This window comes from Akebia trifoliata, chromosome 9, assembly GCF_017979445.1.
Source record: "Akebia trifoliata isolate Shusen 1 chromosome 9, ASM1797944v1, whole genome shotgun sequence".
Classification (NCBI taxonomy): Eukaryota; Viridiplantae; Streptophyta; class Magnoliopsida; order Ranunculales; family Lardizabalaceae; genus Akebia; species Akebia trifoliata.
Window position 1 is genome coordinate 18,491,868 of NC_141383.1, and position 11,680 is coordinate 18,503,547.

General features: G+C 30.7%; 1 long non-coding RNA gene across 1 annotated transcript; it reads left to right on the forward strand.

The window, feature by feature from the left end:
- Positions 1-575: 575 nt before the first annotated feature.
- On the forward strand, positions 576-1,171 carry LOC147394492 (uncharacterized). The gene is made up of 3 exons (XR_015181302.1): positions 576-753; positions 837-968; positions 1,069-1,171. It is a non-coding gene; the product is annotated as an uncharacterized LOC147394492 (long non-coding RNA).
- Positions 1,172-11,680: the final 10,509 nt, after the last annotated feature.

Consider the following 11,680-nt stretch of genomic DNA (forward strand, 5'->3'; position numbering starts at 1 on the left):
ATTCATTTAACTTTTGTGTTATATATAGAGGGATATTTTCTCAATATAAATAATTTGACAACTCATTAAGACTCAAAGTGTTTAGAGATTATGGTTTTGCTTTGAAGATGAACTTCCCACCTTACAATTTGTACCTGTAGTAAGAGAGCTTGTGTTATCTTAACACATGAACTCTCTATCTGCAAATTGCACCAAAGTTACTGTATAATCTATAAGTTTTGAGAAGGTTTCTGTTACCTACTTCTTTTGGTTCAATCTAGAAGATGCATTTTTAATGTGTTGAAATATTCTTGTTGTGGAACTGGAAATGCATTGGTCTCTTAGATGTCTTTTTGAATAACTTACAAGTATCTTTCATTTTCGTTTAGATTTTTTTGGATGTTAACATCAATTGAAGATCCTATTTTGAAATGCAATTCCTAATTTTCAACTTTCATTTGGTACTATTGTATCCTCTAATTCATTGGCTGATACTTTAGGCTGAGTTCCAATTGTTATTTCCTTCTTTTCTCTTCCATGATACTCTTTCCATACAGAAAAAATATCAGGAAATATAATGTACATTAGACCTTGTCGTTCTCAAACTACTTCACCTTAAACATTGATGGTATTTTCAGGTATGCTCTACTTGGCTTGGCTTCCTTTCTTGGAGGTTCAATGCGGATGACAGTGTCACTTTATGTCATTATGGTTGAGATCACAAATAATTCGAAACTCCTACCACTTATCATGCTTGTTCTTCTTATATCAAAGGTGTGCCCTTCAATGCCAAAGCTTAGTGTGCATTACTACTAAATACAAAATAAACCAAAAAAATCACTTTCTTTCAACTATAGGCTGTTGTTGATGCTTTCAACGAAGGTTTGCATGAAGTACAGGCCCGCTTGAGGGGTATTTCATTACTTGAGTCAAGGCCTAAATACCACATGCGAAAAATTACAGCTAAAGAGGCCTGCAAGAATCAAAAGGTTGCTACTCTTTAGAAAATGCTTTCTAACTCCTTTGGTTTAATTCTTACGCGTGCCAGTTCTCAGCTTACAATATGCTTGACTATCTTACTTGTCAAAGGTTGTCAACTTTCCTCGTGTTGTTAAAGTTGCTGATGTAGTTTCTATTTTGAGGAGCAACAAACACAATGGCTTCCCTGTGAGTTCAACATTCTCTCTCTGGTCTAATCTTAACGTTCCTCCAGTTTCGAAGTTGTATTTAATGTTGTTATCTTGAATCCAGGTTGTAGATCAGGCACGGGATGGAGAGATGCTTATTATTGGTTTCATACTTCGTAGGTAAATCTTACTGACTCTGCTCACTTGCCGTATATTTGAAGCAGAATAATTAATTATGTTCTGGTGCTAGAATTTTTGTTGGGAAATTAATAATAATTATTGTTTCTTGATGCAGTTACTTGTTTGTACTTCTGCATTCTAAGATAGATTTTCAGCATAGCCCAATGCCCTCTAATTTAATTGGAGGATCCATACAAAACAGGTAAATGAAGGCTCAATATTTTATTTGGTCTTCCCGTTCAATCATTTAGACAAAAAATTAACAGAATGACTGAATATACATGCACAACTTCAATGAATTTGTGAAACATGTCTCTAGTAAAGGAATATCCATAGAAGACATTCATCTAAGTCAAGATGACTTGGAAATGTACATAGATCTTTCCCCTTTTATGAATCCCTCCCCATACATTGTCCTAGAAGATATGTCTTTGACAAAGGTTTGCATTCTCATTTCTATCCTTACAAGGATATGCTCTCTATTCTTTGGTTTTTTGCATGTGTAGCCATGTATCATACAATTCTATCTGTGGCAACCAACAATGCACGTCTTACCTATGTATGTTATAGGTTTACAATCTTTTTCGTCAACTAGGATTACGTCATATATTTCTTGTCCCTTGTCTTTATCGTGTTATTGGTCTGATTACCAGAAATGATCTGCTAATAGAGGTACTTAGGCTGAATTTGCTCCATTAATGTTTGTCCACTTTGGGCGGATGCAAATATATAATGTTACTTGTTGGAATTGCAGGAAAATGAAGATTCAATGGTAGAGCTTCAATCGACTACTGTAAGGTCTTGAAACTATACCTGTGTTATATCTCTATCTTATATGATGATACTTAATAGTTACTATAGGAAATACTCAATATTGATTATTGCAATCAAATGTTACATGTTTCTTATATTCTATTTCTGGTCAAAATTTATTAAAAGATATAAGGCAATCTGTGATTGGAAACCTTGTCCTGAGGTAATATTTTGAGTTAATCTGAAGAGGGAAGAGAGTATTTGTTCTGTTACACTTTGACTCATATTGTTTAATGTAGAATTTGATTGAATTCGTATTCCATTTGAGGTAGCCAAATACTTAAATAAGGCTGATGTGATTGATTATCTAATCTTTCCTTTCAGCCTAATTGGTCCAAAATATATATTTTTTTATTCCAAAACAACTTTCTGATTCTATAATTTTCCTTTTGGTAGAGTTCCTCAGTGATAGAATAAAGGTTATTGAGAGGAACACAGATGTGGGGCAGCAGTTGACATTCCTCTCATAGACAACAATCAATTCCACCAACAGAAGACCTGCCGAGAATTCCCCACAAAAGCTAGCTGTTCTTGTTCTGACCCAAGAAGCTAACAGCTCCAACCCTTTAACCCCCCCTGCCCATTGGGCGCCCATTAGAAGATCAGATGTCAGGAATGTGGATTTAGATGATAAGTTGTTTGATGGTTATGGACACAATCCAGTGTGTGGACAATCTAGCGAAGAACATCTAGAATTTGAGTCTCGAGGATCTCTCAATTTGTTGTAATTTAAGTTTCCAAACACCCCAATGTGATGTTATTGAGGAATGTTAACTGCTTTTTATCTCAATCTGGTAGATTTTGGTGGCAGTGATTTTGTATTTCAAAAAAAAAAAATTAATTAATTAATGATCCATTTTTTTCAATTTATAATTTCAGAAAAAAATTAATATTTTTATATTATAAATCAAGAAAAACGACTGTCTAAAACTGTCGTTTTTTACGACAGTTAAAAATAGTTGTTTTGACCATCATTTTTCTCCAATTATTTTGGGCCATCGCATTTAAAAAACCACTCCTTTTGTGATTGTGTGGGCAGTCGTTTTTGGCTCATTATGTAGTGGGATTTTTTTTATCTTGAAGCTCATTCTCCAATAATTTTGATAGTTCAAGGCCGTCAAAAAAAAAATTCTACAAGAAAATATTTGACGGGCATATTTGATAGGAGGGTCCGTCAAATTTTGAGAAATTTGACGGGCTAAGACCGTCAAATATGGGCTTTTTTCACATAGTGAACGTAGTTGATTCAAACACATTTTACTAACTCAATAAATATTTTCAAAACATTGAGTTATCAAATCTCAGATATGTACATTTGAAAGATGATTCACGTTGAAAATCTTGCTTGCATTCACAATACTGAGATGACTCGGGTGAATAATCATGGTTTTGGACAATTTCTAAAACCATTGTGCAGATTCTTTACTTGATGGCCATAACAATGTCATATATGTATGATAAAAGAAAATATTGATTGAGAAAAAAAATCCAAAGAGAAGAAAAGGTATCATGGTCTTCTGTTAAACTTTTTTGGCTTCAAGTGATACATTAGATATACTAGAAAGTCAAAATAATAATTTAGCCACTTAGACTTACACACTCATATAAGATGATTAAGGAGAAAATAAATGTGATAGAACCATAATCACTTGCCTCTTTTGTTGAGTGCTAATAACAAAACATGCATGTTCTCAAATTATTCATCTTCGATTTTGGATTATAAGATTTTAATCATGTTAACGTTTGTTGCAGTTGTTATAAGTCTAGATGTAATTAAGATACAAGTCGCATAAGTTTTGTGTTTGTGATAGACAAATACGAATAATAAATATATTTCAATGGGTCAAGAATGAGGCGAATGTGGCCTAAAAAGTAAGAAAGAGGATTCCACTAAAGAGTCAGAATTTCCCTCTCTATGGTAGTCGTAGTTCATTCTTCCACTCATTTTCTTTTTTATTTTGTATCTTACTTATTTTTGTACTTTGATTTGATATAAAAATATATATATGCTTAAATGTAAACAATTTGAGCATGCATTTGAGGACTTGTTTCAGATCATAGATGGTATGGTATAAATGACATTCATAATCAAGATGCTTATGATCGACATATTTGTGGGGGAAAATCTCAAATGCCCTCGAGATCTTCCCCCATCAAGAAATATGTATGCTTTGATGCACACACAGACGATCATAGATATAAATAGAAAACAAATTAAAGAAATAATACAATCTATAGTTGATTACATGACCTACTCAGGTTGTATGAACCATCATCAACAAAGAAAATAATCGCGGGAAGATGAAAGCGTAGCAAACCATTTTTCCAAAGACAACCAAGCAAATAGAAGAATCAAACATTATTTTCTCGTTGTTGATTATAGAAAAAAAAAAGAAAAAAAGAAAAAAAAAAAAGAGCATTCAGACCTTGTGCCTTTTGCCAATGTTGACTCAAACCATAATATTTCACAAGAACAAATTTTACAACGATAGATAGGGTAAGGGTTAAGTTTGGCATCTACACCACTGCCCTCTGAACAATATGGGAGCCTTTCAACTTGTATTGCTCACACTCTTACATCTTCACAATTCCTCCTCCACTATAGTATGACTTGATGATTTTTTGTAGCGAGGTTCATCACAAATCTAAATTATGTCTTCAGGCTCCAAATATTCATTCCACTATCATATCGTTGTTAGGTCATGTTTATACAACATAGTAGCCCCCATAGCGATATTTTTTCATCATACCTGTAATCAATTTTTTCTCATTTTTTTTTAATATAGAAAACCCCTTCTTAAATAGAAAAAGAAAATAGTCTCTCCGTAAATAATAATTTTCATTACTAATTAGAAATATTATAAATGTCTCATCAATCAAGGGATTGGGGAGTATTTTAATTACTCAATTAGTTAAGGAATGACAAAAATTAATTTATCTAAAATCTTACTTAATTAGCTACTACACCACTTGTCATCCTAGTAAAAGTTGCATATCTTCTATTTTTCACAATCACTTGATTATCTTTGGGATGTACATCGCTCACTGTTGTCGACATCTCATTTTGCATTCACTTGATCTATTAATTCCCACTTTGCTGCTGTAGGTTCCCAATAATGAGCAGTGTTCTAAAAACTTTATTCAACGTTCTAAACATTTTCAAAATATTTAGAGATCGTTTCACACTCAACAAATCTTAGAAGCGACCCTTTTAGAGATCATTTCAACCTAAGAAATCCAACATTTCCAAAATTATTGAAAGACTTTAGTAGGTACACGACAATTTTTTACATTGAAAAACTACAAAACACCAAAACCCTCTTTAATGAGTTCCTTGTGAAAAATTGAATTTGAAAACTTCTAGAACTTCAAAAAAATATAGTTCTAGATTGAAAATTCCTCCCTAAGGGTAAAAATAGTCATTTTTCTCAAAATCAACGCATTTATAAAAATAGCAAGTGATACAACCTTGAAAAAAAAAAACTAAATCTAACTTATATTTCGAAATTCATAAAACATGAAAAAATTTCAAAAATACCCCTCACACCCAAATTGAAAACTTTCTAAAATCAAACACTTATCAAAAAAAAAAAAATGTAAAGTTGACCCAAGTCAAGTCAAATTTCAACAATCATTTGTTTGATTGAAGTTAAAAAAAAAAAATCCTAAATGATCAAAACGATACAAACTTCTAGAATATTCAAAATAAAAAGTGTAGTTTAATCATTACATTCAATAAAATCTTATTAAAAATCATTAAAAAAAAATAAAAACTAATTAATTTAGTCAAAAACTAATTTCTTTATGTAAACCCTCATTGCTTGTATTACACATGGGAGGGGTCTCACAATTATTAAAATTTAAAATTTGATCTAAAAGAAAATAAAATATAATCTAAGCCTAAAAAAAAATAAAGTCATAATAAAAAATGAAAAAAAAAAAAAAAACCTTAGCCAATCCTACTTAATGAGGGTTCACAAAATAACAACAAAAAATCTTTTAATAAAATCTTTCTTAAAACTTCAAACACTAACAACAATATATATATATACAACCTAAAACCTACACAATACACAAAAATACTTAAAATTTTCATTTTAAAACTCTCTAATCACTTTTTAAAACACTAAAACCTACACAATACACAAAAATTGGTAATAAAAAAACTAATATAGAGAGCTCTTCTCTCCTCTAATTTTCGTTTTCCTTCTTAAAGCCTAAGAAAGAGACCTCAATACATCATTCAAACATAAAAATACTTAAAATTAAAGCCCCCAACAATCCCTTCTTATCCTTGTCATTTCTATATTAAAATAATGCTAAAAAACTCATCAAAAACTTAGATTCATAAGGATAAATCCAAAATTATCAACAAAAATATCTATCTAAAAAGTCAAATTTGATTTAGGGTCAAAGTAAGCATGAAATCTAAAATATATTGCGAAGAAGTTAGTATCTCTTCTAGAGATTTTTAAAGGAATTAATTGTGATAATCCCTATTTTTATTCTTCGAATAAGATCTTATTCACAATTTTTGTACTAATTTTTAATGTAATATTCATTGGTATCAATAGAGACCGGCTTTTACTACACAAGATTAGTGCTTAACACATTCCAATACTCTAACCTAATTCCTGAACCTATTTCTTCTTATATACTAAGACCTTCATTTTTTTTAGTCAAAATTTGATCCTTAAACTATCAAAAAATTAATAGCAACTTCAATTTTTTTTTTAATGGATCCATATTGAGATATTTTCAACTGCCTCAAAATTATTCTATAAAGATCAATTCTTGGGATACACTTTATTGGTGTCACCTATTTAATATAACTTTTTGCACACACTCAATTTGCCTATTTCATAGAAATAATCAATGTGATCAAGATCAACTTACGAGATTATTACATCAACTCTTGTCTCATTCCATTAGAAAAATTAGTCATTTTCTTGGCTGAGTTTAGGATTTACCACTTTATGCTCAAGTATTTCTAGAACATTTTGGTTGCTAAATCTACCTTGAGATTTCCTTTACATTTTTCAAGTATGTCTGGGTAGTTTAGTTGACCTCCAAAAATCCTTCCGCTTCCTAAGTACATTTGAGAATGGTTTGGGCGATCTTAAGAATTCTTTCCCTTTTCAAAGTAAATTTAGGGTGATTTGGTTTAGTATGTCATCCTTGAAATGTCCTTCCTCTTCCTAAATACATTTGGGGTGGTTTGCCCAATATGTCAACCTTTGAAAATTCTTCACCTTCTCAAGTCATCTAAAATGATTTGGTCATATTTTTATTATTTCTTCCTCTTCTTGAGTAGTTCTGATGTGCTTTAGTCAATAATTCAATATTGGGAAGTACTTATAATTTTTTAATACTCCTAGTCTATTTTGACTAGTCATCAATCTTACAAAGTCTTTCTCCTTCCAAAATGTTTGCATGGTATTTTGGTCAATACTTTAACCTCAACAAATCCTAACACCTTCCTGAGTACTTTCAAGACATCTTTGTTTGTACTTCAATCTTGGGAAATCTTATTCTCTTCTTGAGTACTTCTAAGGTTTCTTGTCAATAGTTTGATGTGTAGAAGCCATTCCTTTTCTCAAGTGTAGGATATCTTAATCAATAGTTTTACTAAAGATATATGGGAAATCCTATCCCCTTCTCAAGTAATTTTGAGAAATCTTGATCAATATTTCCCCCAAGGATAAATGAGAAATCTTATCACCTTCTTGAGTATTTTTGGGATATGTCTCCCTCTTCTAGACTTACTATAAGGTATCCTTCAACTATTTTCGACCAAATCTTATAACTCATTTTTTATAGTAGCTTAGACCAAAATCATGCATATTTTTGAAATAACTCAGTTTCAACTAAAATCGTGCTTAACTCAAGAGTAACTCATCTACGACCAAAATTTGAAATCAAAATCTTGTCTTTCTTGTAAATAATTCATTTTCAAACAAAATCGGACTTAACTTAGTACTAAATCATTCCCGACCAAAGCTTGGAACTAAAATCACACATGCCTTGGAAATAACTCATTCTTGACTACAAATGTGCTTCATTTGAGATTAAATCATTCTCCACCATTGCTTGGAATAAAAGTCATGTATGCCTTGGAAATAACTCATTCCCTACCAAATACTTGCTCAACTCGGGAATGACTCACTTTCGACTAGAACTTGAAACCAAAATCATACATGTTTGAAGAATAACTTTTTCTCGACCAAAATTTATCTCAACTCGATAGTAACCCATTCTTGAGAATGACATGAACCAAAATTGTTCATATTTTGAGAATAACTCTTTCTCGAACAAAATTTAGAATTAAAATAGTGAATGTATTGAGAATAACTATTTTTCAATCAAAATCGTATTTTACTCGAGGACCTATTTTTCATTAAAACTTGACACCAAAATCATGCATGTCTTGTGAATATCTCATGCTCAACTAATTAATGTTTAATTTGAGAGTGATTCCTTCTCGATTAGAGTTTAAAATAAAAATCATGCATGTTTTAAAAATAATTCCTTCTTGACCATAATTGTTCTCAACTCGAGAGTAACTCATTCTTGACCGGAGCTTCGAACCAAAATCGAACCCAATCTTGACACCAAAATCATGCATGACTTGGGAATAATTCATTCCCGATCAAGATTGTTCTCTACTATGGAACAATTCTTTCCAACCATAGTTTGAAACTAAAATCTTACTTGTCTTAGAAATAACTCATTATTTATAATAAAAAGTCATGCTTAATTTGGGACCAATTCATTTATGATGAAAATTTTGAAATTAAAATTGTGCTCAACTTAGGAATAACTCATTCCCGACCAATCATTCTCAACCAAAGTCATAGATAGTTTTTGAATAACTCATTCTTAGCCAAAATCGTAATTGACTCGAAAACAACTTGTTCTGACCAAAACCTTACAAGAAAAATTGTTCTCAACTTAGGATCGAAGACTCAATTCTAACTTGAGATTGAATTGAATAACTTATGAATGTAACATCTATATCATAATTGATATATAAAACACATAGCAAATACAATCTTTTATTTTTAATCTAATCCTTTATATTTTCTAATTTTATAACATATGCATCAAAATTAATACACATGGAGCACAATAAAAACTAAGTGGGTGTATAGAGCTTTATGACTACTAGCTTTTGTAGGGAGTTAGAGAATAAAATCATTGTTTGGATAAACACTTGCACCCAAGAGTTACTCCGCACAAGAGAGAAAAATACTTCGTGTGAAAAAGTACTCTTGCAAACTTCTCTTGCGTGGAGTAAATTTACACATTAAAAAATTGACCAGATTCCAAAAGTTCCCCTGACCTATTTTGATTTTATCGGGATATCCCTTATGTCAAGAGAAGCCCTAACCCTTTCTTCTCTATCAACAGATCTTAGAGCTCACATATGTTATTTTAGATCTAGCCGACCATCGTATTACCGCGAACTTGTTGCCATTGATCACGGTTCGAAGGACAATCATTGATCTCACCACGAACTACCATTGAAGCTTTGATTTTCTATGTATTTCTTCTAAAAAATTTTGCATCAGTTTTCTCGATGTTAAGTTCTTATAAAGCTTTGTTGCCATCAATTGTGTTAATTTTCTATATGTTTATAAAGCTTGTTGTCATTAGAAGAAGAAGAAGAATAATAATAATAATAATAATAATAATAAAAAATTACTATTGGCACCCCAACTTTTACTTATTACACCTCAATTAAAATATGAAAAAAATAAGGAAATGATTGAGAATAAATAAAAGTTGGGGTGCCAATAGATTTTTTTTTTTTTTTTTTTTTTTTTTTTGCTTGATTTTTTTTTTTTTTTTGAGTTTAAGATTTACCATGAGCCTAAACACAATGGTACGCAACTACTGAAATTGTTTGAATGAGTTATAATGTTTTGTAATGTTGAGATAATAATTTGAGTTAGAGCTTTGTAATGTTTGAATGGTGTATTTTAATCTTTAATTGAGTGTGATAAATAATTTAAGAAAATAGAGTGTTATATGTAAAAGTTAGGTTTATATACACATTATATTAATATTTATAATTAAAATGTCAAAAATAATACAGTTTTATGGTATATTATGACACTAGAGGACAACAAACAATAACAGGTTGAATAAAAAGGTGTTCTAGTTTTTTTTTTCCGCAAAAGTTAGGATGGTTCTCAAATGCACTTCCAGCATAGAAGTACTTTTGGTAGCACTTCACAAAGTTTGGTTACCAAACACACTTCCAACACAAAAGTACTTCTCCTGTTCCAACTCTAGCACTTTGGCAGTATTTCTCTCTCTGCTATCCAAACATGCCATAAGTCCTTAACTTTCAACTTTTGTACTTATTTTAAATCTTATTATGTACAGTTATGTCTATTTCTTTGTTTTTAAAACAAGTGAAGATGAAGAAGTGGTCTCTAAATCCTACCTGAATGCTTGTATTTATTTTCTCCTTCATTTTTACATGTTGGTGGTTAGCCAACGATAGAATAGAGCTCTTGTTCAATCTTTTTCCATTTTAATCTTGCGACTAGTAGATCATTTTGAGTTATTAACCAAATTTTCAAATCTAAGCATATAAAATATAATGGATTTCTTAAATATATATATTGTGTGTACCTCATTGTTGTTCAATTCTTTTCAAAAATATCACATAAAATATTAGTTAGTTCACATAAAATTCAAATTAACGCTCTTGATTCCTTGAGATCTTCCCCCATCAAGTAATCTTTATCCTTTAATGCACAAACACTCACATGAACATACATTACGAATGCGAAAAACAAAAGATAACACATTTGTTGATGTGATTCATCGCATTACTATTATCATATCATTAGTCCGTCATTCTTTTGTTACATATATCCCCCATAACCATTTTTCTCCATTCACCTATGATCTATTTTTTCCTCCTTTTCTCTCGTAGAAAACCCATTTTTAAATATAAGAAAGAAAAGAACTCCTCTCAAAATAGGTAATTTTCTCAATCATTGTCTCGAGATAAATATTTATTTTAAGAAAATTAATTATTGAGAGATAATTATGTTGCAAACCCACAATTTCCTCATCTATCACTACTCCCAAAGGTGGATAACAGTTGATCTATAAATTTTGAAATTCCATGGACTTATAAATAGTATTTAAAGTTTTAAACAACCCCTATGAGTACCAAAAACAAGATAATGAACTATCTTGATGGGACGTTTTTGTAAAATTGTGGAATCGACTCATTTTATGTTTTAAAAGGAATCTTATAATTAAAAAAACCTCATTATTATTATTTGGTCCTACACATTCAATTATTTACAATTGATTCGGTTACAGAATAACAAGGGTTAAATTGTAAAATCTTAATGCAATCTTTAAATTTCTCTTACTCAGATGTAATCTCCTCGAATCAAGGAAATTGATCCTATTTATTTTCTAGCCTCCATTATGGGTAAAAGAACAATGTTTTAAAATATATTTATGTTAGTTTTTTCTTCTTGTCTTTCAATCCTATTGTAGCAAAAATCAAGTCAAATTATATTATATAAGAACTTGAAATTTTGAAATGT